This window comes from Schistocerca americana, chromosome 4 (assembly GCF_021461395.2).
Source record: "Schistocerca americana isolate TAMUIC-IGC-003095 chromosome 4, iqSchAmer2.1, whole genome shotgun sequence".
In the NCBI taxonomy this organism is placed as follows: domain Eukaryota; kingdom Metazoa; phylum Arthropoda; class Insecta; order Orthoptera; family Acrididae; genus Schistocerca; species Schistocerca americana.
The window spans coordinates 581,113,208-581,140,291 of record NC_060122.1 but is presented as its reverse complement, the minus strand read 5'-3'; the positions used below and the strand labels follow the sequence as shown (position 1 = coordinate 581,140,291).

Here is a 27,084-nt window from a genome sequence, read left to right as displayed (position 1 = left end):
GCGCCGCCGCCGGCTGCGCGGCTACGACAAGGCCGCCAACTGCGACTCGGGGCTCACCGACGCCTACAGCTCCGGCAAGGAGGCGGCCGAGGCGGCGGCCGTCGCGGCGGCGGCGCCGGGGGCCGGCGTCGCGGGCAGCCGCGACAGCATCGACGACAAGAACCCAGACGTCGTGCCGCACAACAGCGGTGAGTCCACTAATGGAGCACGGGAAGGTGGCGAGGAGCAGCGGTACTCATTCGAATTAGGAGGATTGCATTATAGATGGTTATTCACCTACCCCCCACTGATGTCTTTCTATGCAACCCGCAGTGTTGTAACTGGCCTTCGAAAACCACACGTGGGATGCCGGCCGGTGTGGCCGAGCGGTTCTAGGCGCTTCAGTCTGAACCGCGCTACCACTACGGTCGCAGGTTCGAATGCTGTTCTAAGTTCTAGGGGACTGATGACCTCAGATGTTAAGTCCCATAGTGCTCAGAGCCATTTGAACCATCTTTTGAACACGTCAGATATATTCTCTCTCTCGCTAAGCAGTGTTAGTACTACAGAAAAAATGAACAAGCCTTACTTCTCAGAAATGTAATGTAGTAAAATTTTTCTCTGGAATACGTTTTCGCTGGAGCCGATGGTTTTCGAACTGTTCAAGAAAAATGCACAAAAGTGATCAGCAAACGCACACCAACCCCACAGTGACCCTTCACTATTAAGGATTTCCAGGATGCTGCACGTGGTATCCCTCCTACCACTGTACAAACATTCCAGACTACTCGATCTACCCACAATATTCAACGTTTTTGGTCTGTATTGACAGGGCTAATAGTCCACTACCATATTCGGATATTTCGTTAACATCGTTGCTGCAGATGTGACAGTGAGATTAGTGAAACAAAAAACTAATTTTTTAAACGTAACGAATGCACTATTTTCGTTGACATTTCGATCCAAACTCGACGCTTACAAGCACCACAGTTTCGAAGTAAAAAATCCAGATGAATGCAACAGTGCAATTGTTTATTTTAAGCAGTTCACAAAATTGTAAGCAGTTAAAATTAACAAAATTGTTAGATAAAATTTTCGCAATGATCAGTTTTACAATTTTTAAGTCCTCGAATAAGCCAGTGGCGTAATAAGACCCGTCAATGAAGATCGAAAATTTCGTATGTGAGAAATAATTAGAGACGTGCATATTTTTGTACAGTGCTAGCAGCGAGTGCCGTGAACAATATACTAGAAATCCTAAACTGTGGAGGCCGAGTATCACAGTGGGGGTGAGTTTGAAGTCACATTTGGAGTTTTTTGCTGATAACTCGAAAAGTATGGTCTGTACAGAAAGCGTTAAATTTCCTATAAATAGATCCAACTCTAATTTCTGTAGGACCGTTAGTTTGTACGTACTGTGCAAGAGAACAAAAATATCTTACGTGTTTTTAAAGGCCAGGTAGAATATTGGGGATGCATAAAACAACATCGGCAGGGGCAGATGACTCACCCTGTATAGTACAACCAAATATGTTCACTGGTGTTACTATGTGAAGTTTTGCCTGGACAATTTTCTGTCGTATTTATTGTTAAGTGAGCTGAGATTACTATTCACACTTTCTGTGCTGTTAGATTGCTACAATCATTTTTTTGAATAATGCAGTAGTTTCATTTACATCTATAAGGCACCTGGATAGACTTTAGAATGAACTCACCTTATCTGAATACAGTATCTGCAGTAAATGTCTATGGTATCACAATATCTAATAAGCTACGCAAAGATGCTGTTCACCATTCGTAAATTAATAATAATAAAATCTACATCTGAAGACACAGTGACACACTGAACAAGACAGTTAAATTATTTGCCCGGTCCACCGCTTACGTTACATGTCAACGTACAGTAACCAAACACAGTCAGCAGATGGGAGCACTATCAGGAAAGGGTACAAAAAGCGTGTCGCGGGGATATGGAAAAAAGTGCAGTTGCTATCGTAATTCGGAATCGCAGTACTTTGTCCCGTCAAAAAGAGCATACTGACTGGCTTTCAGCGCAAAGGCGGAAGCATTTCCGAAACGGCTAAGATTTCCCTCCCCCCCAATAGCATCTAGCACCAGGACAATGCAATGTATTGCACAGCTCGTAGTGTACGTACGTAGTTCGAGGAGCAACACGCCCCAAAATCACCTGATTTTTGTAATTCGCAGATGCATTGGAAATAATTCCAACAACATCATTGAATGTTGGAACAATGCATGGCTGAAGCCCTCACTTAACACGAGCAATATAACAGTGAAACTTAGTTAAAGTGCACTTCGCAACTGTGAATCAACACTACTAATCTAGCAGTTCTGCGTACCAATGCTCAATGGATTTTGTTCACGCATAAAAAAATACACATTAGAACTCTACTGTAGTTTAGAGTCAGTTAAACACCTTGAACTTGGTCGTTACATGTTATTTGTTTTAGAAAAGAATCACTAATCTTCCAAAGTTACAAAAATTAATTTACACAGATATCAGCTTTCGCTTGTTGTGAACGATGATAGTGAGACTGATCCTCTGTTGGTAAGTGCTCAGACATGTTTACATCATTTTGTACAGCTCAGTTGCCATTTCAAAGTTCTTCTTTCGTCTAAGTATTTTTATAGTAAATGTTTGTTACTACAGCTGTACTTATTATGTAACATCAGTCCAAAGTCACGAGGGCTATTCGGAAAATGAGAAACGATCGGTCGCAAAATGGAAACCACTGTGAAAATCCGACGAGGCTTTTCACAGACGTTTTGGGCAGTGTCTCTAGTATGCCTCTCGATCGCATCAAGAATCATTCATCGTGACATGAGTGCAACCCTTCCACACATTGCTGCAGATTTCAGTTGTAAGCTATCAACAAGTGTCAGCGCGCGAACCATTCAACGAAATATCATAGATATGGGCTTTCGGAGCCGAAGGCCCACTCATGTACCCTTGACTGCACGACGCAAAGCTTTACCCTAAAACCAAGGCCGTCAATATTGGCATTAGACTGTTGATGACTGGAAACATGTTGCGTGGTCGGACGAGTCTCGTTACAAATTGTATCGAGTGAGTGGACATGTCTATCTCGTGGGCCCCAGGTTGCGGATAGGGGATACGGCCTTCAGGTATGAAGGGTAGCTGCGAATACAAAAAAAATGAGCAGTTGCGGACAACCGGTGGGGATCAGGCGATGGCGTGATGAACCATTCCTGTTTCTTCTCCTCTTACAATCAGATCTATTCATCAAGAATCAGCAAAATTAACGGGCATGGGTCCCTTTGAAGTAAAATATTGCGGAGGTAAATTAGGTTCCCATTCGTATCTCCGGGCGGAACCTACTTAAGTTTGAACAGGCCATGAACGTTCCAGACATTATTAGACGAATTAGATAGATGAGATGTAGACGTTGAAGCTATTCAAGAAACTCGGTGGCTAGGGGAGGGTAGCATAAAGAGGGGTAACTATAAATTTTTCTATAGAGATGCGGAAGCTCACAGTTTCGGAACAGATTTCGCAATACAGACAATAGTGCTACACACAATCAGAGATTTAAGGTTCATTAGCGACCGACTATCAGTTATAATGTTGTCCGTCTGGTGGAATAGTAATTTATGGACACGCACCAACTGAGGACATTGAAGGGGTTGTTAAAGACGGCTTTTATGAAGAACTAGATCAACTGTTGGATGAGTTCTCCTCGTGCAATATAAAATTAATCATAGATGATTTTAATGCGAAGATAGGGAAGGAGGAAGCATTCCGGCCTACAATTGGGAAAGAAAGTTTGCATAACATTTCGAATGGTAATGGCACAGGGGTGGTTAATTTTGCTGTTTCAAAAGACGTGATTGTTGAGAGCACATATTTCAAAAGGAAGGACATTGATAAAGCAACTTGTGTCTCTCCGGATAGACACACCCGAAACCAAATTGATCATGTTGTTGTAGATCGGCGATGGCACACTAGTATAGAAAATGTTAGGATTTTCAGGGGAGCAGACTGCGATTCTGATCACTTTCTTGTAGTAGCCAAAGTTCACCAACGGCTATCTACAGCAACATCAAGGTGTCACAATGCAGAACTTGTTAGGTTCGACACTGACAGGCTAAATGATGAAAACTTTAGAAAAAGGTACATGATAGAAATTTCAAATAGGTTTGATGCTCTCAGGACACACGAAGATCAAGAGAGGATGTAAATAAACAGTGGATCACTGTGAGGAATAATATCAAAGAGGCAGCGAAGGTCACAATAGGTACAATTAAGAAGAATAGGAGGAAACCGTGGTTTGATGATTAATGCAAGAAATTGGTAGAGGAAAGGAGAAAAGCGCGATTAGATTGGGATAGAATGGGAGACAGAAACCGAGAGGAGTTCTTAAACATGAGAAGGGAAGTTGGTCGTAGGCTACGGGCAAAGAAGAGGGATTATTTGAACAATCAAATCAAAAAAATGAATACAAACAGTAAAACAAAAATCATTAGGGAACGTTACCTAGACATAAATGGTTATAGGAAGGGGTTCAAGGCTAGGACAAATGCACTTCGAGGGGATGCCGGGAGAATACTGACAGACCCCAGTGCTATATTAACTAAATGGAGGGCGTATTTTGAGCATGTATTAAATGTACACCAGGAAGCAGGAAATGAGCAGGCGTGCGGAATACATATAGCAGAACTCCAGATACCTGAGGCAACGTTAGAGGAAGTAAGAGATGCAATCAACAAATTGAAAACTCATAAAGCACCAGGATCAGATTGCATAACTGCATAATTAGTTAAAAATGGGGGACTAAAATTGGTGGAAGTAGTTCACAAAGTGATAACTAAAATATGGAACTAAGAGATGATACCTGAAGAGTGGCAGGAATCGATGCTGATCCCAATTTTTGAGAAGGGCGACAAAATGGATTGTAGTAATTACAGAGGGATATCGCGATTACCAGTACGTTCTACAATTTTCTCGAATATTCTGCTAAGCAGGCTTACACCATATGCAGATGAAACTGTGGGGGATTACCGAGACGGCTTTCGGAGGAACAGACCAACTATAGACCAAATTTTGGAAAAGAAATGGGAATACAATTAGCCAGTTCATAATCTTTCCATATTGTTGTTGTTGTGGTCTTCAGTCCTGAGACTGGTTTGATGCAGCTCTCCATGCTACTCTATCCTGTGCAAGCTTCTTCATCTCCCAGTACCTACTGCAACCTACATCCTTCTGAATCTGCTTGGTGTATTCATCTCTTGGTCTCCCTCTACGATTTTTACCCTCCACGCTACCCTCCAATGCTAAATTTGTGATCCCTTGTTGCCTCAAAACATGTCCTACAAACCGATCCCTTCTTCTAGTCAAGTTGTGCTACAAACTTCTCTTCTCCCCAATCCTATTCAATACCTCCTCATTAGTTACGTGATCTACCCACCTTATCTTCAGCATTCTTCTGTAGCACCACATTTCGAAAGCTTCTATTCTCTTCTTGTCCCAACTGGTTATCGTCCATGTTTCACTTCCATACAGGGCTACACTCCATACAAATACTTTCAGAAACGACTTCCTGACACTTAAATCTATACTCACTGTTAACAAATTTCTCTTGTTCAGAATCGATTTCCTTGCCATTGCCAGTCTACATTTCATATCCTCTCTACTTCGACCATCATCAGTTATTTTACTCCCTAAATAGCAAAACTCCTTTACTACTTTAAGTGTCTCATTTCCTAATCTAATCCCCTCAGCATCACCCGATTTAATTTGACTGCATTCCATTATCCTCGTTTTGCTTTTGTTGATGTTCATCTTATATCCTCCTTTCAAGACACTCTCCATTCCGTTCAACTGCTCTTCCAAGTCCTTTACTGTCTCTGACAGAATTACAATGTCATCGGCGAATCTCAAAGTTTTTACTTCTTCTCCATGTGTTTTAATACCTACTCCGAATTTTTCTGTTGTTTCCTTTACTTCTTGCTCAATATACAGATTGAATAACATCGGGGAGAGGCTACAACCCTGTCTCACTCCTTTCCCAACCACTGCTTCCCTTTCATGCCCCTCGACTCTTATAACTGCCATCTGGTTTCTGTACAAATTGTAAATAACCTTTGGCTCCTTGTATTTTACCCCTGCCACCTTCAGAATTTGAAAGAGAGTATTACAGATAACGTTGTCAAAAGCTGTCTCTAAGTCTACAATTGCTAGAAACGTAGGTTTGCCTTTTCTTAATCTTTCTGCTAAGATAAGTCGTAAGGTTAGTATTGCCTCACGTGTTCCAACATTTCTACGGAATCCAAACTGATCTTCCCCGAGGTCCGCTTCTACGGTTTTTCCATTCGTCTGTAAAGAATTCGCGTTAGTATTTTGCAGCTGTGACTTATTAAACTGATAGCTCGGTAATTTTCACATCTGTCAACACCTGCTTTCTTTGGGATTGGAATTACTATATTCTTCTTGAAGTCTGTGGGTATTTCGCCTGTCTCATACATCTTGCTCACCAGATGGTAGAGTTCTGTCGTGACTGGCTCTCCCAAGGCCATCAGTAGTTCTAATGGAATGTTGTCTACTCCCGGGACCTTGTTTCGACTCAGGTCTTTCAGTGCTCTGTCAAACTCTTCACGCAGTTTCTTATCTCCCATTTCATCTTCATCTACATCCTCTTCCATTTCCATAATATTGTCCTCAAGTACATCGCCCTTGTATAGACCCTCTATATACTCCTTCCACCCTTCTGCCTTCCCTTCTTTGCTTAGAACTGGGTTTCCATTTGAGCTCTTGATATTCATACAAGTGGTTCTCTTCTCTCCAAAGGTCTCCTTAATTTTCCTGTAGGCAGTATCTATATTACCCCTAGTGAGACAAGCCTCTACATCCTTACTTTTGTCCTCTAGCCATCCCTGCTTAGCCATTTTGCACTTCCTGTCGATATCATTTTTGAGACGTTTGTATTCCTTTTTGCCTGCTTCATTTACTGCATTTTTATATTTTCTCCTTTCATCAATTAAATACAATATTTCTTCTGTTACCCAAGGATTTCTATTAGCCGTCGTCATTTTACCTACTTGATCCTCTGCTGCTTTCTCTACTTCATCCCTCAGAGCTACCCATTCTCCTTCTACTGTATTTCTTTCCCCCATTCCTGTCAATTGTTCCCTTATGCTCTCCCTGAAACTCTGTACAACCTCTGGTTCTTTCAGTTTATCCAGGTCCCATCTCCTTAAGTTCCCACCTTTTTGCAGTTTCTTCAGTTTCAATCTGCAGTTCATAACCAATAGATTGTGGTCAGAATCCACATCTGCCCCTGGAAATGTCTTACAATTTAAAACCTGGTTCCTAAATCTCTGTCTTACCATTATATAATCTATCTTATACCTTTTAGTATCTCCATGATTCTTCCAGGTATACCACCTTCTTTTAAGATTCTCAAACCAAGTGTTAGGTATGATTAAGTTATGCTCTGTGCAAAATCCTACAAGGCGGTTTCCTCTTTCATTTCTTCCCCCCAATCCATATTCACCTACTATGTTTCCTTCTCTCCCTTTTCCTACTGACGAATTCCAGTCACCCATGACTATTAAAATTTTGTGTCCCTTCACTACCTGAATAATTTCTTTTATCTCGTCATATATTTCATCAATTTCTTCGTCATCTGCAGAGCTAGTTGGCATATAAATTTGTACTACTGTAGTAGGCATGGGCTTTGTGTCTATCTTGGCCACAATAATGCGTTCACTATGCTGTTTGTAGTAGCTTACCGGCGCTCCTATTCTTTTATTCATTATTAAACCTACTCCTGCATTACCCCTATTTGATTTTGTATTTATAACCCTGTAATCACCTGACCAATAGTCTTGTTCCTCCTGCCACCGAACTTCAGTAATTCCCACTATATCTAAATTTAACTTATCCATTTCGCTTTTTAAATTTTCTAACCTACCTGCCCGATTAAGGGATCTGACATTCCACGCTCCGATCCGTAGAACGCCAGTTTTCTTTCTCCTGATAACAACGTCCTCTTGAGTAGTCCCCGCCCGGAGATCCGAATGGGGGACTATTTTACCTCCGGAATATTTTACCCAAGAGGAAGCCATCATCATTTAATCATACAGTAAAGCTGCATGTCCTCGGAAAAAATTACGGCTGTAGTTTCCCCTTGCTTTTAGCCGTTCGCAGTACTAGCACTGCAAGGCCGTTTTGGTTAATGTTACAGGCCAGATCAGTCAATCATCCAGACTGTTGCCCCTGCAACTACTGAAAAGGCTGCTGCCCCTCTTCAGGAACCACATGTTTGTCTGGCCTCTCAACAGATACCCCTCCGTTGTGGTTGCACCTGCGGTACGGCCATCTGTATCGCTGAGGCACGCAAGCCTCCCCACCAACGGCAAGGTCCATGGTTCATGGGGGAAATCTTTCCATATATTTTACAAAGGCATATGATTCAGTATTGCAATCAAAATTGTACAGATTTCTTTTGGAACTCGGAATACCAAAGAAGTATGTTAGGCTTACAGAAGCTAGTTTGAAAAACACAAAAGGTAGATTACGCGTGGGGAAATTGGAGTCAGAAGAATTTGTGATAAAGAACGTACTTAAGTAGGGAGATGCCCTGTCTCCGCTACTTTTTAATTTAGCCCTGGAATATACTGTACGAATGGCAGCAGATAATTCAGAGGGTGTGGAGTTAAGTGGAAATGTTAAGATATTATGGTATGCAGATGATCTAAACATCATTAGCGATAGGAAAGAATCTGGAACAGGCTAGTGAAGGTGTTAGTCTAACGATAAGTGAAGACAAAACTAAATACCTGGTTACTACTAGAATGCCAACAGCAGTAGATCAGGAAATGTTAAGAGTTGGAGACATGCAGTTTGAAAAAGTGAACACATTTAAGTATCTAGTCGTGGAAATCACTCCGAGAAATGAGATTGAATCCGAACTGAAGCAGAGATTACGGGCGGGAAACGCGTGCTACTTCTCACTGAATAGATTACTTTCATCACGGATATTGTCAAGGAATTTAAAAATTAGAATATACAACATTATTATTCTACCAGTTATGCTGTATGAGTGTGAGACCTGGTCTCTCACTGTGCAAAATGAAAAGCCGTTTCGAGTATTTGAAAACAAAATTTTGAGGAAAATTTTCGGAGCAAAAAGGGATGACAATAGCAGAGAGTGGCGAAAACTGCATAACGAAGAGGTTCACGAACTCTATTCAAGCCCTGACATAATCAGTATTATTAAATCGCATAGGCTACGATGGGTGGGTCACGTAGCTCGAATGGATGAGGGCAGGGCAGCGCGCAGAGTACTGGTAGGGCACTTAGAGGGTAAACGTCCTGTGGGGAGACCGAGGCGTAAATGGGGGGACAATGTGAATAATGATTTGAGGAGCCTAGGTATTGAAGGAGAATGGAAGGAAATAGCCCAAGATAAGGACAGATGGCGAAAATACGCTGCTGCGGTAGTGGACTCACGAGTCCGGTATGACCAGTGAGTGTGTGAGTGAATGGGCATGTACGGGTATGGAGACAACCTCATGAATCCTTGGACCCAGAAAGTCAGCAGGGGCTGTTCAAGTTGGTGGAGGCTCTTTAATGGTGTGGGGCGTGTGCTGTTGGGGTGATTTCTGACCCCTGATACGTCCAGATATGACTCTGGTAGGCGACATGTACGTAAGCGTCCTGTCTGATCACCTGCATCCATTCGTGTCCGTTGTGCCGTCCGACGGAATTGGGCAATTCCAGCAGGACAATGCGATATCTCACACGTCCAAAAATGCTACAGAGTGGCTACAGAAACACTCTTCTGAGTTTAAACACTTCCGCTGGCCTCAAACTCCCCAGACATGAACTTTACTGAGCATATCTGGGATGTCTTTCAACGTGCTGTTCAGAATAGATCTCAACCCCTCGTACTCTTGCGGAGTTATGGACAGTCCGAGCAGAATTCATGGTAGCAGTTCCCTCTAGCACTACTTCAGACATTAGTCGAGTCGATGTCACGTCGTGTTGTGGCACTTCTACATGCTCGCTGGGGCCCTACACGATATTAGGCAGGTGTATGAGTTTCTTTGGCTCTTCAGTACATTTAAAGTTCCAAAGACTAACATCGTAACTGGTACGTAGTGATCGCAATACTTCAGTAATACAAAAATTAATTTCCATCTCCATCGCTGACGTGCTACTCGAAACTACACTTTTAAAAACTGATTATGTTGCGCAAGGCATTGCAACAGGTCGCAGGTTAAGAAAACAAATTTGTGGTCGAAATGGAAATTAATTTTGGATGTTGCTAAGTACTTGTGGGATGTAACTTCATCGTTTTCAGCAAATACTATCGAATTGTAATGTATCATATTTCTTCCAAAGTATCGGTTTGTTCCATGAGAATAGAATGTTATTGAAGAAAGGGTAGCCACGCGGGATTAGCCGAACGGTCTCAGGAGCTGCAGTTATGGACTGTGCGGCTTATCCCGGCGGAGGTTCGAGTCCTCCCTCGGGCATGGGTGTGTGTGTTTGTCATTAGGATAATTTGGGTTAAGTATTGTGTAAGGTTAGGGACTGATGACCTTAGTAGTCAAGTCCCATAAGATTTCACACACATTTGAACTTTTTTTTTTTTTTTTGAAGGTAGGTTACATCACATTGCCAACAACAAGGGAAATAATTTCATCATTAAAATTAGAGGAAAGTACTGGTTCTTTTACTCTTTCCTTGCTGCCTAAGAGATTCAGTAAGAGATTGCGAATTTTATTTCATTGTCATGTAACATATGCTGCAGGCCAGGATGTCGTCGTTACAATACAGAGAGCTTAGTGTCTAGATAACGTGTTGGTGTTAACTGCGAATACATATGAAATTGCTTATATAACAATAATCATACTTCTTATAAAAACACAGAATGCCGGTTCGACATACAAATGTTGAAATGAGAAGACGATAGAGTGCTTACAACGCGCAATCGTCGGGTCGTTAAACGGAGTACGTCTAAGTAATTTAAAAGGCCAAAAAATATGCAAAAAGCTTCATTAGTCCAGGACTGCAGCATTATGCACTATGCTACAAAATGAAGACTAAATAATTCATTCAGCATTATTACTTCACAACAGAAGTCAAGATACCGGAATAACACAACACTCTATCCCGTGGCTTAGCAAGAAAGGAAGAAAGAAATTACTACATTTTATTATCTTAACTAAAAGTATCAGAAGACTTTCACAGACATGACGTTTATCATCAGCAATTTAATCTCATTTTCCCTTGGAAGATTGTATGAAATTCAGTCAGGTAGATGCATGTAATTAAATCATTTGCTACAATGTGTATACATAGCCTAAAAGCTCTAAAATTCTATGCTATGGACATTGTTGTTAACCGAAATTGATATACTCGAGCTCCACTTACAGAGTTTTTAGTAAGGTACTCTATTACTTTGTATTTGAACCTCTGAGTATTTCCAAAGCAAGTGCTCACTACACTTCAGTCATGTGACGCCAAAAATAAAAGTTTCACCGGGAATACATTGTAACATGAGTGCAACGTCTTAAACATTGTACACTTTTGCCCGCTCATGACACTGACGTACTTCAGTCTCTGCATTGGTAAAAATCTGTGTGACTATGCGATGTTGTAGTCATTCTCATGCAAATATCTCACCATTCTATGGAGCTGCCGATTTCCCAACAATGGAGTCGTATCTTCGGGAGCATAAACAACGAAACTTGCAAACAGTTATCGACCTGACAGAAAATGCTAAGAATTTTCGGAGTCTCGTTAAATCAGTAAACTGATCAAAATCATTTGACCATACACTCAGTGACATTGTGGCGTCGAAAGAAAGAAAGAAGGCTTTTTGCAAAATTGCTTCACAAAGTTACAGTATCTACTGGTCAACAAACATTAATGCAAGTTAAACCACTGGATACTTGCATATCACAATATATTTTAAAATGTACGTACATGTAAATGAATGTTCAACATCTCCTCCTGAACAACTGCACCGATTTAAACCAAACGTGGTTGTCATATTACTTGCTATCTGGAAAGAAGTACTGTGGGGTTAAGGACCATCCACATCTGATTGGGATGGGAATGAAAAGGGGGTGACACAGAAGCATAACTCATTAACACCTGGAGCAATTTCAGCCAAATTTGTTCGGTACACGACTCATAACTTGCATATTGATATTGTGAGATTAAGATGCCCCATTACCAATAGGGGTGCCGATGTGAATGAGAATCGGTGACATGAAAATATTCGAAAACGGCCTATTGATTTTTATTTCCTGTATTTCCATGAGATACTTTTAAAAATACGAAGTTCAATGTGTCCATGTTCGACGTGTCAACCAGGTCACCTGAACGCGAGCTGCAGCGAGCCAATAATTTTGTCACAGTATTTCAGGACCTACGATCAAGCTACACGGCTGAATACACACCATTTCTGGAATCTTACGGTGTAAAATAGCAGAGAATCAGACATGTATATGTGTGCTATATGTGTCAAATACGTATGTGTTCGACATCTTCTCCCAATCCCTTGGTTCGATTTGAACTAATCTAATTACACATATTGCTTACTGTCTGTAAAGAAATACTTTGTGGGTGAAAACTACAAATACCCACTTGAGTGGCGTTGGTGGTGAGACAGAGAAGGATGGGAGGAGAAGGTAGATAGATAGAGAGAGAGGCTGATAGGATGCTTAGGCATATAGTGTCAAGCAAATGGGCATAGAGAGAGGAGGACGAGGTGGACAGAGGCAGAAGAGGAGACGGACAAAGAGGGGTGGAAGAGGAGATGAATGGGAGAGGGGAAGGAAGAGATGGACTGAGAGAGGGTGACGAAGTGGTGCACAGAGAGAGGGAGGGGATGAAGAGACGAACAGAGACGTGAGGGATAGATGGAAAAGGGGTAGGAGGGGGAGGAGGGGAAGGAGGAGGAGGGAGTGGACAGAAAGAGGGGGGAACAGGACATGGACAGAGAGAGGAGGAAAGAGATGAACTAACAGAAGACTGCAATAAACAAATACCCAGGCATTGCTGGATTTCTCAGGTAGTACATATTTGAAAAAGATGTTCTGCAAGTAAGTGAACGAAGTGGAAGTAACTGAAACTTAAAGTTCCCGAAGTTCATCGTCTATCACAGGAGGAAGTCATTGGAATTTATAATAACGTGATGATGTACCAATAGCGTTCAACACAACATGGACCACGCTAGGACACATATTCGAAGGAAATATTTGCGAGTTTATCAACAGCAGTTGGGAGCAGCGAACAGAATCAATTATCTGAGGTTGTGGTGGAGTCGCTAAACCTACGATACCCATGGTCTCTGTCACTGATCCGTTGATAGCAAAGATGTAAGATTACCTGGAAGACAGTGTCAAAAAGAATGAAATCAAGTAGTTTTTGCGTGTACTTTTATCATCAATTTCCTTCACTTAACGTCAACGAAGATTGTGAGAGATGTAGTCGTGATACATTGCTGTGTTTATACTTCCATGGGCATCTGGAGTATTTCAATGCTTTCTGGTTATTTATAAGGAAGATGTTTACTATAATGCACGATTGTGTAGTTAGTAGCCATAATAATAACGTATGCCTGAAATAAAAGCAGGCGCACTGCTAACTTCATCTACATCGTAATATGGTTACACACTCAAAAGCATTTATTCAAAATAGCTAATACTGCCTGTTTAAGCCCTTGTACTTACAACTGAATTCTCTAACTACAGCCAACGTCATAGCGACAAGCACCCTGTAACACCAGCTAGCCGTGTGTATGCGACTGCGCAGTGAGCCGATGTTTTGTCCTTTGCCCGCAGACGCCGACGTGCAGGACGATGACGACGACGACACCGGCGGTGTGGGTGGCGGCCGGCATGGGCGGCATCCGAGTGGCGGCGGAGGCGGCGGGGGTGGTCCGGGCAGCCACGTGCGCTACGTCACCAGGAACGTGAGTACCGCCACACGCCCCGCCTCTGCTCGCACCGCCCACCATCGGGGATGCCTCAACTGCCACTGCCAGTGTCACCCTCGCACAGCCACCTGTCTCACATACTTACGCGTCAGAGAGATTAGTGGACAGGCTTCCAGAAGTTTACCGTAGGATATTTTGTCTACAGGAGAATTCACACATAAACTCACATCTAGACACCCACCCACCCAACCACCCACCCACCGACACACACACACACACACACACACACACACACACACGCTCAAACCCACACAAACACACACAAATAGATTTTACAACGAAAGCGGAATTTCTAACACAGAGAGAAATGTGCATTCTTTTATTTAAATGAAACATACACGAAGAATTGGGTTCTAGCCAGGACAGCAAGTGTTGCTCATGGCGATAGAGTCATGAGACAACATCTTAACAGCCCTAGTCAAAGCTTCGCCTTTTCTGTTGAGCAGCTTCTCCTCATTCCCTTCACCTTCATATGGCGCAAACCCCAGCCACCCTCCTGATTATATTACTCTGTGGCAAATACTTCTGATTTAAACGCCAACTACGCTCACATAATATGCACTAACTGTCGCATTTAATGACATATTTGCGGACTTTCAGTTGCCACTACCAGCAATGGAAGTGAATTTCGCCAATAGATATTTGTAACTGGGAAATTGAGCCATGTATGCTGCGGTTTTAATGGTATTCCATTGTGTTGCTACACAATGGAAGTAAATATAAAACACCCAGGAAAAAGGAGAATATTAAGCAAGTTAATATACTCAGTATGCTCGCATTCTCACGTGTTTCAGCGGATATTGAACACTCCTCTACTCTGTGAGAGTACCATCTTCTGTTGGTATAGGAAACAAATCGTAAATTTTAGTAGTAGTGTTAAGCTCCAAAAATTCTCAGACAAATATCTTTCAAACAATGATTTTCTATCATTAGAAATGCAAGCAATCATGTCCTTTGTGGGCAAAAGATTTTGTGGCACCTCAAAATAATATGTATCACTGATCATGTGAATACTTTTACGGCTTTAAGTAAGCGTTCTACACCAGCATACTACATTTCATCGTATGGAGTGAGGTGTAAACTATGTACTATACTTTTCATTTACTCTGCTAACTATTACATTCATATATTATGCATGGCAATAGCGAGTGTCGGTAATTCTTCCATGCCTGCTCGATTTTCTCTATTCTACTTCTTTAGTGTAAGCCGTAAGACGAGATACTTTGTGGAAGTATGAAATGGGTTCTATGTCTACTTTTATAGCACTTACACTCAAATATTTCATTCTAATCCCTCGAGTGATATTCAATATCAGTCACATAGCTTCTCCCAATGGAGTTACCTATTCATTTCTGTGACTTACGCAGACTGGAGAAACCCGCGACGAAATGTCCAGTTCTGGACCCGGCACACAGACACAAGCTGAAAAACTCCGTCATCGATATTCGTTGGACGACAGCTTGTAGGTGATATAATTCAAACTTCACGTACTTAGATACACTTATTAACTATTATTCCCATGAGTCTCTGCTCTGCCACTGTCTTGTTTACTTTGGATGCCAGACTTGCACCAAGCGTTGATGATTGGTAGGGTAAGTTTCCTGCAATTATCTAATTATGATCTCCCCTTGTGTCTAATGGTGTCGTACTAGAACAGCCTCACAGAATTACCAATATAATACTTTAAGTTTCTTATGTCGGAACATAAACGATCAGATCACACGTCCTTATGGACCCGTACAGACTGTTGACGCTCCTTCCATCGAAATCAACGCACACAGTTTTTCTTTCGGAGAGGTTTTATGTCCAGTCATGGAGTTCGTATAATACTGAGGTCCACTAACATTTGCGGGGCAATAGTGAGGAAATCAGTGAGACGTTTTCTGCCTGCAAAGATAGACAATGTGTCCCTATTCATCACACAGTTTCCCTTATCCAGAAACTGAGACTTCGCTCTTCTGACTCGTTTGATGCTGTCATTCACGAGGTCCTCTCCTGTGTCAAAGTCTCCATCTTCAGTAGCACTTGCACCCTACGTCCTCAGTTCGCTCGATGTATTCCAATCTCTGCCTTCTCTTACATTTTTTACCCTCTACATTTGTCTCTAGTACCACGGAGATTATTCCCAAATGCCTTAACGCATGTCCCATCACCTTGTTCCTCCTTCTTGTCAGTGTTTTCCAAGTGTTTCTTCTGCGGTTTTGTTTAGAACTTCCTCATTCCTCATCTTATCAGTTCACCTTACTTTCGACATTATTAAGTATCACGACATCCCAAACGCTTCGATTCTCTTCTGTTTCGGTCTTCTCACTATCAATGATTCACTACCGTACAATTCTGTGCTCCAAACATTTATTCTCAGAAGTTTCTTCCTCGAATTAAGGCCTATGTTTGATACTAGTAGACTTCTCTTGGGCGGTAGTGACCTTTTTTTTCTGTGTTGGTCTGTTTCTTATGTCCAACTTCCGTCGTCCACCATGGGTTATTTTGCTTTCAAGGAAGCAGAATTGCTTATCTTCGTGTACCTCATGGCCACCAATGTTGATGCTAAATTTCTTGCTGTTCTCATTTCTGCTACTTCTCGTTACTTTTGTCTTTTCCCAGAATACTCTCAATCCATATCCTGTACTCATTAGATCATTTCATTCAGTAGATCCTGTGATTCTTCTTCACTTTCACTGAGGATACCACTGTCTTCAGCGAATCGTATCATTGATACGCTTTTATGCTGAAGTTTAATCCCAGCTTTGATCCTTTCTTTTATTTGCGGCATTGTTTCTTCGCTGTATCGGTTGAACAGTCGGAAAGAAACACATCTTTGTGTTGCACTCTTTTCCATCCGAGCACTTCGCATTCGGTCTCCGAGTCTCATTGCTCCCTCTTGCTTTCTGTACATATTGTACAACAGAAGCCTTTCCTACTGTTCTTAGAATTTCGAACATTTTGCACCATTTCACACTCTCCAAACCTTTTTCTAGATCATCAAATTTTATCTTGATTTTGCTTCCTCTAACAAATACAAAATCGGAGCTGCCTCTCTGATGCCCTTACCTCTTCCAAAGTCTCTATTTTCTTTTTCTGTATATTATTCTTGTCAGCAGCGTGGACGTATGAGATGTCAAGCTGATTGTGTAGTAGTTGTCGCAAATATCTTCCCTTGATATTTTCGAAACTTTGCGGATAATATTTTTCCAAGAGTCTGATGGTACATCAACAGTCTCATAAACAGGTGTTTGGTTGCAGCTATGCCCCCCCCCCCCCCTCCCCCTTTCCCAAATGATTTTTGAAATTCCATGTCATCTACCCCTCTGCTTTATTTGATCTCAAGTCTTCCAGAGCTCTTTCAAATTCTAATACTGGATCGCCATTGTCTCCCTTACAGACTCCACTTTCTTCGTCTATAAAGTCATCAAACAACTCCTACCCGTCATAGAGGCGTTCAGTGTACCCTTTCCACCTATGCGCTCTTTCCTCTGCATTAAAAAGTGTAATTCCACATTGCACTCCTAATGTTACCCCCTCACTTTCATCATTACCGAAGGTCGTTTTGACATATCCATGTGCTGAGTCAGTCTTATCATCTGTGAAAATTTCTTCACATTTTTTCTGTAGCTATTTCGCCTTGGCTGTCATGCACATCCTGTTTATTTCATTCATAAGTGATTTCTCCCCCCAATGAACCATGGACCTTGCCGTTGGTGGGGAGGCTTGCGTGCCTCAGCAATACAGATAGCCGCACCGTAGGTGCAACCACAGCGGAGGGGTATCTGTTGAGAGGCCAGACAAACATATGGTTCCTGAAGAGGGGCAGCAGCCTTTTCAGTAGTTGCAGGGGCAACAGTCTGGATGATTGACTGATATGGCATTCTAACACTAACCAAAACAGCCTTGCTCTGCTGGTACAGCGAACGATTGAAAGCAAGGGGAAACTACAGCCGTAATTTTTCCCGAGGGAATGCAGCTTTACTGTATGGTTAATGATGATGGCGTCCTCTTGGGTAAAATATTCCGGAGGTAAAATAGTCCCCCATTCGGATCTCCGGGCGGGGACTACTCAAGAGGACGTCGTTATCAGGAGAAAGAAAACTGGCGTTCTACGGATCGGAGCGTAGAATGTCAGGTCCCTTACACGGGTAGGTAGGTTAGAAAATTTAAAAAGGGAAATGGATAGGTTAAAGTTAAATATAGTGGGAATTAGTGAAGTTCGGTGGCAGGAGGAACAAGACTTTTGGTCAGGCGAATACAGGGTTATAAATACAAAGTCAAATAGCGGTAATGCGGAAGTAGGATTAATAATGAATAAAAAAATAGGAATACGGGTAAGCTACTAGAAACAGCATAGTGAACGCATTATTGTGGCCAAGATAGACACGAAGACCACGCATACTACAGTAGTACAAGTTTATATGCCAACTAGCTCTGCAGATGACGAAGAAATTGAAAAAATGTATGACGAAATAAAAGAAATTATTCAGATAGTGAAGTTAGACGAAAATTTAATAGTCATGGGTGATTGGAATTCGGTAGTAGGAAAAGGGAGAGAATGAAACGTAGGAGGTGAATATGGATTGGGGGTAAGAAATGAAAGAGCATAACTTAATCATAGCTAACACTTGGCTCAAGAATCATGAAAGAAGGCTGTATACATGAAAGAACCCTGGAGATACTAAAAGGTATCAGATAGATTATATAATGGTAAGACAGAGATTTAGGAACCAGCTTTTAAATTGTAAGACATTTCCAGGGGCAGATGTGGACTCGGACCACAATCTATTGGTTATGAACTGTAGATTGAAACTGAAGAAATTGCAAAGGGATGGGAATTTACGGAGATGGGGCCTGGATAAACTGAAAGAATGAGAGGTTGTACAGAGTTTCAGGGAGAGCGTAAGGGAACAATTGACAGGAATGGGGGAAAGAAATACAGTAGAAGAAGAATGGGTAGCTTTGAGGGATGAAGTAGTGAAGGCAGCAGAGGATCAAGTAGGTAAAAAGACGAGGGCTAGTAGAAATCCTTGGGTAACAGAAGAAATATTGAATTTAATTGATGAAAGGAGAAAATATAAAAATGCAGTAATTGAAACAGGCAAAAAGGAATACAAACGTCTCAAAAATGAGAACGACAGGCAGTGCAAAATGGCTAAGCAGGGATGGCTTGAGGATAAATGTAAGGATGTAGAGGCTTATCCCACTAGGGGTAAGATAGATACTGCGTACAGGAAAATTAAAGAGACCTTTGGAGAAAAGAGAACCACTTGTACGAATTTTAAGAGCCCAACCGGAAACCCAGTTCTATGCAAAGAAGGGAAAGCAGGAAGGTGGAAGGAGTATACAGAGGGTCAATACAAGGGCGATGTACTTGAGGACAATATTATGGAAATGGAAGAGGATGCAGATGAAGATGAAATGGGAGATATGATACTGCGTGAAGAGTTTGACAGAGCACTGAAAGACCTGAGTCGGAACAAGGCCCCGGGAGTAGACAACATTCCATTAGAACTACTGATGGCCTTGGGAGAGCCACTCCTGACAAAACTCTACCATCTGGTGAGCTAGATGTATGAGACAGGCGAAATACCCTCAGACTTCTAGAAGAACATAATAATTCCAATCCCAAAGAAAGAAGGTGTTGACAAATGTGAAAATTACCGAACTATCAGTTTGATAACTCACGGCTGCAAAATACTAACGCGAATTCTTTACAGACAATTGGAAAACAAGATGGAAGCCGACCTAGGGGAAGATCAGTTTGGATTCCGTAGAAATATTGAAACACGTGAGGCAATACTGACCCTACGACTTATCTTAGAAGCTAGATTAATGAAAGGCAAACCTACGTTTCTACCATTTGTAGACTTAGAGAAAGCTTTTGACATTGTTGACTGGAATATTCTCTTTCAAATTGTGAAGGTGGCAGGGGTAAAATATAGGGAGCGAAAGGCTATTTACAATTTGTGTAGAAACCAAATGGTAGTTATAAGAGTTGAGGGGCATGAAAGGGAAGCAGTGGTTGGGAAGGGAGTGAGACAGGGTTGTAGCCTCTCCCCGATTTTATTCAATCTGTATATTGAGCAAGCAGTGAAGGAAACAAAAGAAAAATTCCGAGTAGGTATTAAAATCCATGGAGAAGAAATAAAATCTTTGAGGTTCGCCGATGACATTGTGATTCTGTCAGAGACAGCAAAGGGCTTGGAATAGCAGTTGAATGGAATGGACAGTGTCTTGAAAGGAGGATATAAGATGAACATCAACAAAAGCAAACCGAGGATAATGGAATGTAGTCGAATTAAGTCGGGTGATGCTGAGGGTATTAGATTAGAAAATGAGACACTTAAAGTAGTAAAGGAGTTTTGCTATTTGGGGAACAAAAAAACTGATGATGGTCGAAGTAGAGAGGATATAAAATGTAGACTGGCAATGGCAAGGAAAGCGTTTCTGAAGAAGAGAAATTTGTTAACATCGAGCATAGATTTAAGTGTCAGGAAGTCGTTTCTGAAAGTATTTGTATGGAGTGTAGCCATGTATGGAAGTGAAACATGGTCGATAAATAGTTTAGACAAGAAGAGAATAGAAGCTTTCGAAATGTGGTGCTACAGAAGAATGCTGAAGATTAGATGGGTAGATCACGTAACTAATGAGGAGGTGTTGCAGAGGACTGGGGAGAAGAGAAGTTTGTGGCACAACTTGACTAGAAGAAGGGATCGGTTGGTAGGACATGTTCTGAGGCATCAAGGGATCACCAATTTGGTATTGGAGGGCAGCGTGGAGGGTAAAAATCGTAGAGGGAGACCAAGTGATGACTACACCAAGCAGATTCAGAAGGATGTAGGTTTCAATAGATACTGGGAGATGAAGAAGCTTGCACAGGATAGAGTAGCATGGACAGCTGCATCAAACCATTCTCAGCACTGAAGGCCACAACAGCAACAACAACAAGTGATTGGTATTGCCTTATTCCCGTCATATTTTTGTACCTCCTCTTTTCGTCGATCAGTTTCCTATGTTATCGAAGGGCTCTACAGTTACCTTCCATGTACTGTCTAACATCTGTAACTGACTTTTTAGAGTTGTCCATTCCTCTTAAACTGTCTAGCCTACTGTAATATTCATTAATGCCGTATCCACGTTCTTTGTTAAATTCACACATCTTATCACTCTTCAGTGCTTCAGTATCGCATTTCCTTCCACACTGATTCATCCGTACAGCTTCTTAAACTTCTGTTGCTCTTCATCATATCTAAATTTCGATCTGAGAATATGCTTGCTCATGGGTACGCCTTACAAACCAGTATCTTATGTCGGTAACTCTGTCTGACCGTGGTGTAATTGAGCTAGGACCTCCTTGTATCTTTTCCAAGTATATCTCCTCCTCTTGTGATTCTTGAACTGTTTTCGCTATTACATGTGAAACTTATTGCAGAACTTAACTAGTCTTTCTCTTCGCCCATTCCTTCTTCCAAACACTTATTGTCCAACAACCATTTCATCTTCTTCCTGTTCCCCCGAGTTCCAGTCCCCCATGATTATTAGATTTTCATCTCCCTTTACATACTGAAATATCCGCTCCATGGCCTCATATATTTCCATATCTTCCTCTTATGCTTGGACGACTGCATGTGTACCTGAAGTATCATCGATGGCGTTGGTTTGCTGTTGAATCTGATGAGAACAACCCGATCATTGAAGAGTTCACAGTAACTCACTCTCTGACCTACGTATTCCCCTGCACATAACGAATACTACTCCCGTTATACCATTTTCTGTAATTTTTGATAGTTCCCTAAATTTTTCTCATCAGAAATCCTTATCTTCTTTCCTTTTCACTTCACTGGCCGCAACTGTATCTAGAATTAGCCCGCCTTTCCCTCTTCAGATTCTCTAGTTTTCCTGCTACGTCCAAATTTTTGACATTCAGTTAATTCTTCGGCTCGTAGAACGTTATCCCTTCGTTGGTTGTTCAATCTTTGTCTAATGTTCAGCTGCCCCTTGAAGGTTTAAGGTTTTCCCGTAATAAACACTGAATACGTTCGGCATAGTCCTCCTTGGGTTTGATTAAGCTGTTAAGAGTGTCTAAATCACGTTACACACTTAGCTTCTGTCCAAAGCAGCATTTCATGTACTACATCCCGTCACTATCATACTTTCTGCAATTGGCTTTACCCTTTACTAGACTGTCGTCGCACCATGGGATTGCTGATTCAACCATCATTTAAGAGGGTCTCATTTCAGTTGATTTTATGAATTCACTAGTAAAACTATCCTTTTATTTTGTCCTCGGACATAATCGTTTAAAGTCTCACTCTCGGTTGCCGCCGGAGTACACGCGCTCTTGTCACGTGAAACAAATTGTGCAACGTATATCCCCGATGATTAACCAGCAAACGTTTATTTGCGAACCCGAATCTGTTTTCTTCACTGAAACGCAACATATTCTTATGTCTCACAAGATTCACTTTCTGCAATTACGCTGAAACTAATTGTTGAAAACTAGTTGTTGATGCCCTGTAGCTACATAAGAAATTCCACGAAATATTATAATATTCAAAAGTTGAAGCCAGTAAGCCACAAGGTCAGAATGCAAGCACTCTTCATTTCCAGCTTCCCCGCACTCCACAGCAATCTGCTACTTTCAGTCAGGCCTTGTCGGAGGTTTATTTCCAAGTGTAATTTCCAACAGCTAGAAAACATCTACCTTCAGAAGAAACTCACTAGCCATCAAGACAGCCTTGCACGTACCGAAGAACAATTAATTCAATTGAATTAACCCTGCTTACTTTCTTTAAAAAAAGCTACACCTGTATGCTCCTTTGAGGCATAGCGACCGGAGTAGTTTATAAGGGCACAATACTCATAAATTATTTACCGCTATTACCATTTTAAACCTAAGTTCTATTTTCCCATCGCCGGTTACATTTGTGCCAGGGTTATACGATTCCGAAAGTAGGTGCATCGCGAATGAATTATTTGAATGGCAAATGCTTGGTAGAATCATCCTAGGAAACCAGCCACATATTTGTCAGTCTAACTTCGATAAAAAATTGTAGCACCAAACTGGTGATATTCGACAACGTGCGAAGTATCGGAACTACACTGTTCTGACGACTTTGGCTCTGGAAATAACAGTATCTATAGTATTCTTATGACTGTAAGTGTTTTTTCACATAAAAGCTTTCATCTCTATTAAGGCTTATGATGCGATGAAATTGCAGTTTTCTAAGCCAGTTCTATACCTCCCTTACGACGGACATAGACTTTTTTTTTGCACACACTGGAACACATGCCACATTAACTTTACATGCCAGTCACCTTATAAGTCTGCTGATTACAGGTAACTTATCACACATCCCCTACTAAGTACAATACTTCACCAGTAACTGAATGCTGGTGACACCAAACAATACTGAGCGAAAATCTGCAATTGATTGACATGCTCCACTTGTCACTTGTTGTTCATATGATGGCACCAGTGTGTGTTAGGAAGAAAAATGTAATCATCTCATAAGCGACCATCTATTAACAACACGATCGCAGCGACTATGTTACTGTCACCCTGCATAAAAATCAGTCTTGGTTCCACAGGCACACACAAGTGTCGCTTACGATATGTATGTTAAAGACTATATATTTTTTGTAAATCAAGAGGTTCAGCCACCCATCCGTGGGTTATAGTCGAGGGAGGAAGATGGTCGATTGAGAATAATCATATACAGTAGATGGTGTGCTGTGTGAGGAGTCATTTAAAAAATGCAATGCTAAATTGAAGTCATAAGAAATGTACAAGATCTTAATACCAATAACTGGCTTTTCAGATCTACGCTGATACACTTCCTTGTAGAAATACCATCTGCAATTGCAATGAAGTATCTCCATCCAAACACATTCTTTTGTTGGATCCTACGGAGATGTCTTTTAATGATTTCAGCCACCGATGAATCACAGTCATGGTACTCTCATATCACGAAACAAGACACCTTTTTCGAACTTATCTCATGAGGTCACCATACAGCAAACTCCTGAATGTTTTTAGACAATCTGTCTACATCTTGTAAGTGTTCCTCACTCACTGCCCCATCCTCCCTACAGCTTTGTCTATGTGATCATCCTAAATTTAAGTTGGAACTGAGCAGATGTCAGAGAGCGCTGCATCCAGCGTATTCTGCATCCCATGGGGAAACAGGACAGGACAGGACAGGACAGGATCATGTTTTGACCACTAGGTGGAAATGGGAACATATTGTAGTAGCTCCGCCAGCTGTGTACAGTGTGTAAGGCCAGTGCCAAACGAAGATTTCTCTTACAGCAAGAAGTATTAGAAAAGGCAGTACGAGCAGTTAGATCGGTGTTTCCTATTGGGAAAACTTGGAAGACTCCACATCATATGGGAACTGCAAGAAGGACAAGGGTTTTGCTACCACATTGCTGTGCATTTCTAAACTACATACAGATACTGTAGTCTGAAGGAGATCTGCATCCCTCAGGGCCCATTCTTGTACGCCACCCAAATATTCTCTGTATCATCATTATTCTGTACCGTCCAAAAGAGGAAAAACTACAAATGGGAAACTCGGCTGGTAAATAATTTGCTAAGATATCGCTGCATTCCTCTCTTCTGATATGTCGAAAACAATACCGTCAGTGACCTGAGATCAAGAATATATGGCAATGCTATTAAATATACAGGCACTGGACCAGTGGAGCAGGTAGGTAGTGATTGAGGTCTCGTGCACAGACCAGCGTGAAGGTTCTTGGCCTGTACTGTAGGAGGACGATACACCACAGACCTCCAATTACAAGCACAGGGTTCTTGTGTTGTTGTCTCATAAGCAGTTTGATGCATTGTTTTTCTGCTGTAACACACAGAAGTAGTGCATGACTACAGTTTTGTACATCATCATTCATTTTGTTTTCTCACCATGACTTCGAGGTCTGTGTCAGGTGCTAAACCGACATTAACACTTTTTAGTCGATTGACTCTCACAGAAAGTTGGACATCACATGATGTAAATTATGCCGTTTCCAAAATCCACAAGATGGTTCAAATGAAACAGAGAGGTGGTGTTTCTTACTTACAAAAGTATGGAGGACATCCAACAAGTGGAAACTGGAAGAGTTTGCGACATTGTGGAGCATTTCCAAACAGCTGCCTGAAGGTGATAACCTCCACTTTTAATTTCGTCTTCCACAGTGACGGGATAGCAAATGTCTAGGTTGTTCATTTTGAAGAGACGAACACCACTGATTCCTCAAGTTGCATACACGTACGAGGTCACTGTTTTGGTGCTGGCCATACTCATAAGGTCTTGTCCCCACCAAGACTCTCTCCATCCCAAACAAGTGGTGTTAGTCAATCATTATGTGGTAATCAACAGTGTACCAGTGGACAGATGGGATGGAAAAGATACAGCTGATATGGGACAATGTACTGTAATAAGCACCACAATCCATAGCGCTATCAATTTTAGCAATTTTAGCAGTTTTTGATTTATTGCAATGCTGAGCAATGAGACGGCAGCATTCTTCCCAATTTCTGTATCAATAAACCACCCCTCCAGTACTCAGTGTGTACCATATAATAGATTGCGAATGTAGATAGATAATTGTGCAGTACGTCCATTCATAGTTAATTCTCGAACATATACACCAAAGTATACCAGGCAGCGACTCATACCAAAGTGGTTATATTTCTAGTACTTCGATCATAGTGTGTAATTTACATTTACGATTGCCCATTTTCCCTATGTGGATGGGAGTCATGGATTATTCTACCATTCTTTCAATAAAGCTGCAGATTGAAATATCTTCCTGGATTGTCTTTGACCAACTGTCCATGCAACATTGTCGCCGATTAAATTTGCAGCTGACCAGAAATAGCATTGTACTATGCCCACTACAGTCCATGTCTCGTGAAGGAACAGATTGAGCTGATTCGACAACTGCTATTCAGCGAAGACTGTTCCAGACTAATCTTACGGCTGCCACACAAGAGCACAAGATCTTTCCAGGTGTGTGCATTAAAGGAGATAACAACACCTTATACAGTAGGTATGAAAGTGTTTTGATGATACACCAGACGAATAAGAAGAAACGTGTGGCTTACGCATGATAGAGCCCCTGACGGAAGGAGTTTGAAGCATTTTATCTAAACCAACTGTACTATAAATTCTAATGTATTGTTCTAGTGTCTGGGGCTAGTACCAAGAAGATATCGTAAAGTGAGAAACGATTGTAGAACATAAACACATGCTCTTCTAAGTTTACATGATTGTGCACTTAAAAACCCTACAATGTTAAAACGGAGAGAAGCGGGAGAGTTGGGTCATGTGAAGCATCCACAACACATGAACAGTCACTGACGATACAGAAAACAGAGACAATGCACTGTAGCTGTAGAATATGTCCTTGGAAGTGAGTGGATGCATTCGAACATAGCGCTCTACAATACCATCCCACCACAAAATAGTTCATTTGCGCTAGGCGTTGACAATTCTACTATATTTAGAAGCAATTTTAGAATACGTTTGGAGAAGAGATTTCATGATCGCATGGGCAAAAGTGACATAAAATTGATAAAATTACGAAAATTGAAGGTAAATACGTATCAGTTCAGGTAAAATACACCAAAATGCAGGGAAATTGAGGGAGGAAGAGGTAGTTCTGGCATGTCCTCTGCCTGGGAATATTCACGCACATGTGAACTAGTATATGACAGCAAGAGAAATACGAGAAAAGGTGATGTGGGAGCAACTGGAACCAGGGAAACAGTCATTTGTTATCGACAGCGATAAAACGACTGTATTACAATTTTTTACGTATTTTACCACCAGAATCGGAGAGGGAGGGAATATGTGGAAAACACTGATAAGGAGAAGGGACAGGATGATAGGACATCTGCTAAGACATGAGGGAATGACTTCAGTGGTACTAGAGGGAGCTGTAGAGGGCAAAAACTGTAGAGGAAGACAGAGATTGGAATACGTCATAAAGAGTGTCGTATTATCAGCGTTCTATTTCTGGTCAGATTAATATAGGGTAATGGCGTAACAGGAGTAGAATTCGTTATGAATAGGAAGGCAGCGCAGAGAGTGTGCCACTGCAAACAGTTCAGTTA

General features: G+C 41.5%; 1 long non-coding RNA gene across 1 annotated transcript in view; it reads left to right on the top strand.

Moving 5' to 3' along the window:
• The first annotated feature begins 84 nt into the window (after positions 1 to 84).
• LOC124613957 overlaps positions 85 to 27,084 on the top strand; it is a 44,435-nt gene continuing 17,435 nt past the window's right edge. The window contains exons 1-2 of the long non-coding RNA XR_006979663.1: positions 85 to 188; positions 13,822 to 13,952. This is a non-coding gene — a long non-coding RNA (uncharacterized LOC124613957). The remainder of the gene's footprint in view (positions 189 to 13,821; positions 13,953 to 27,084) is intronic.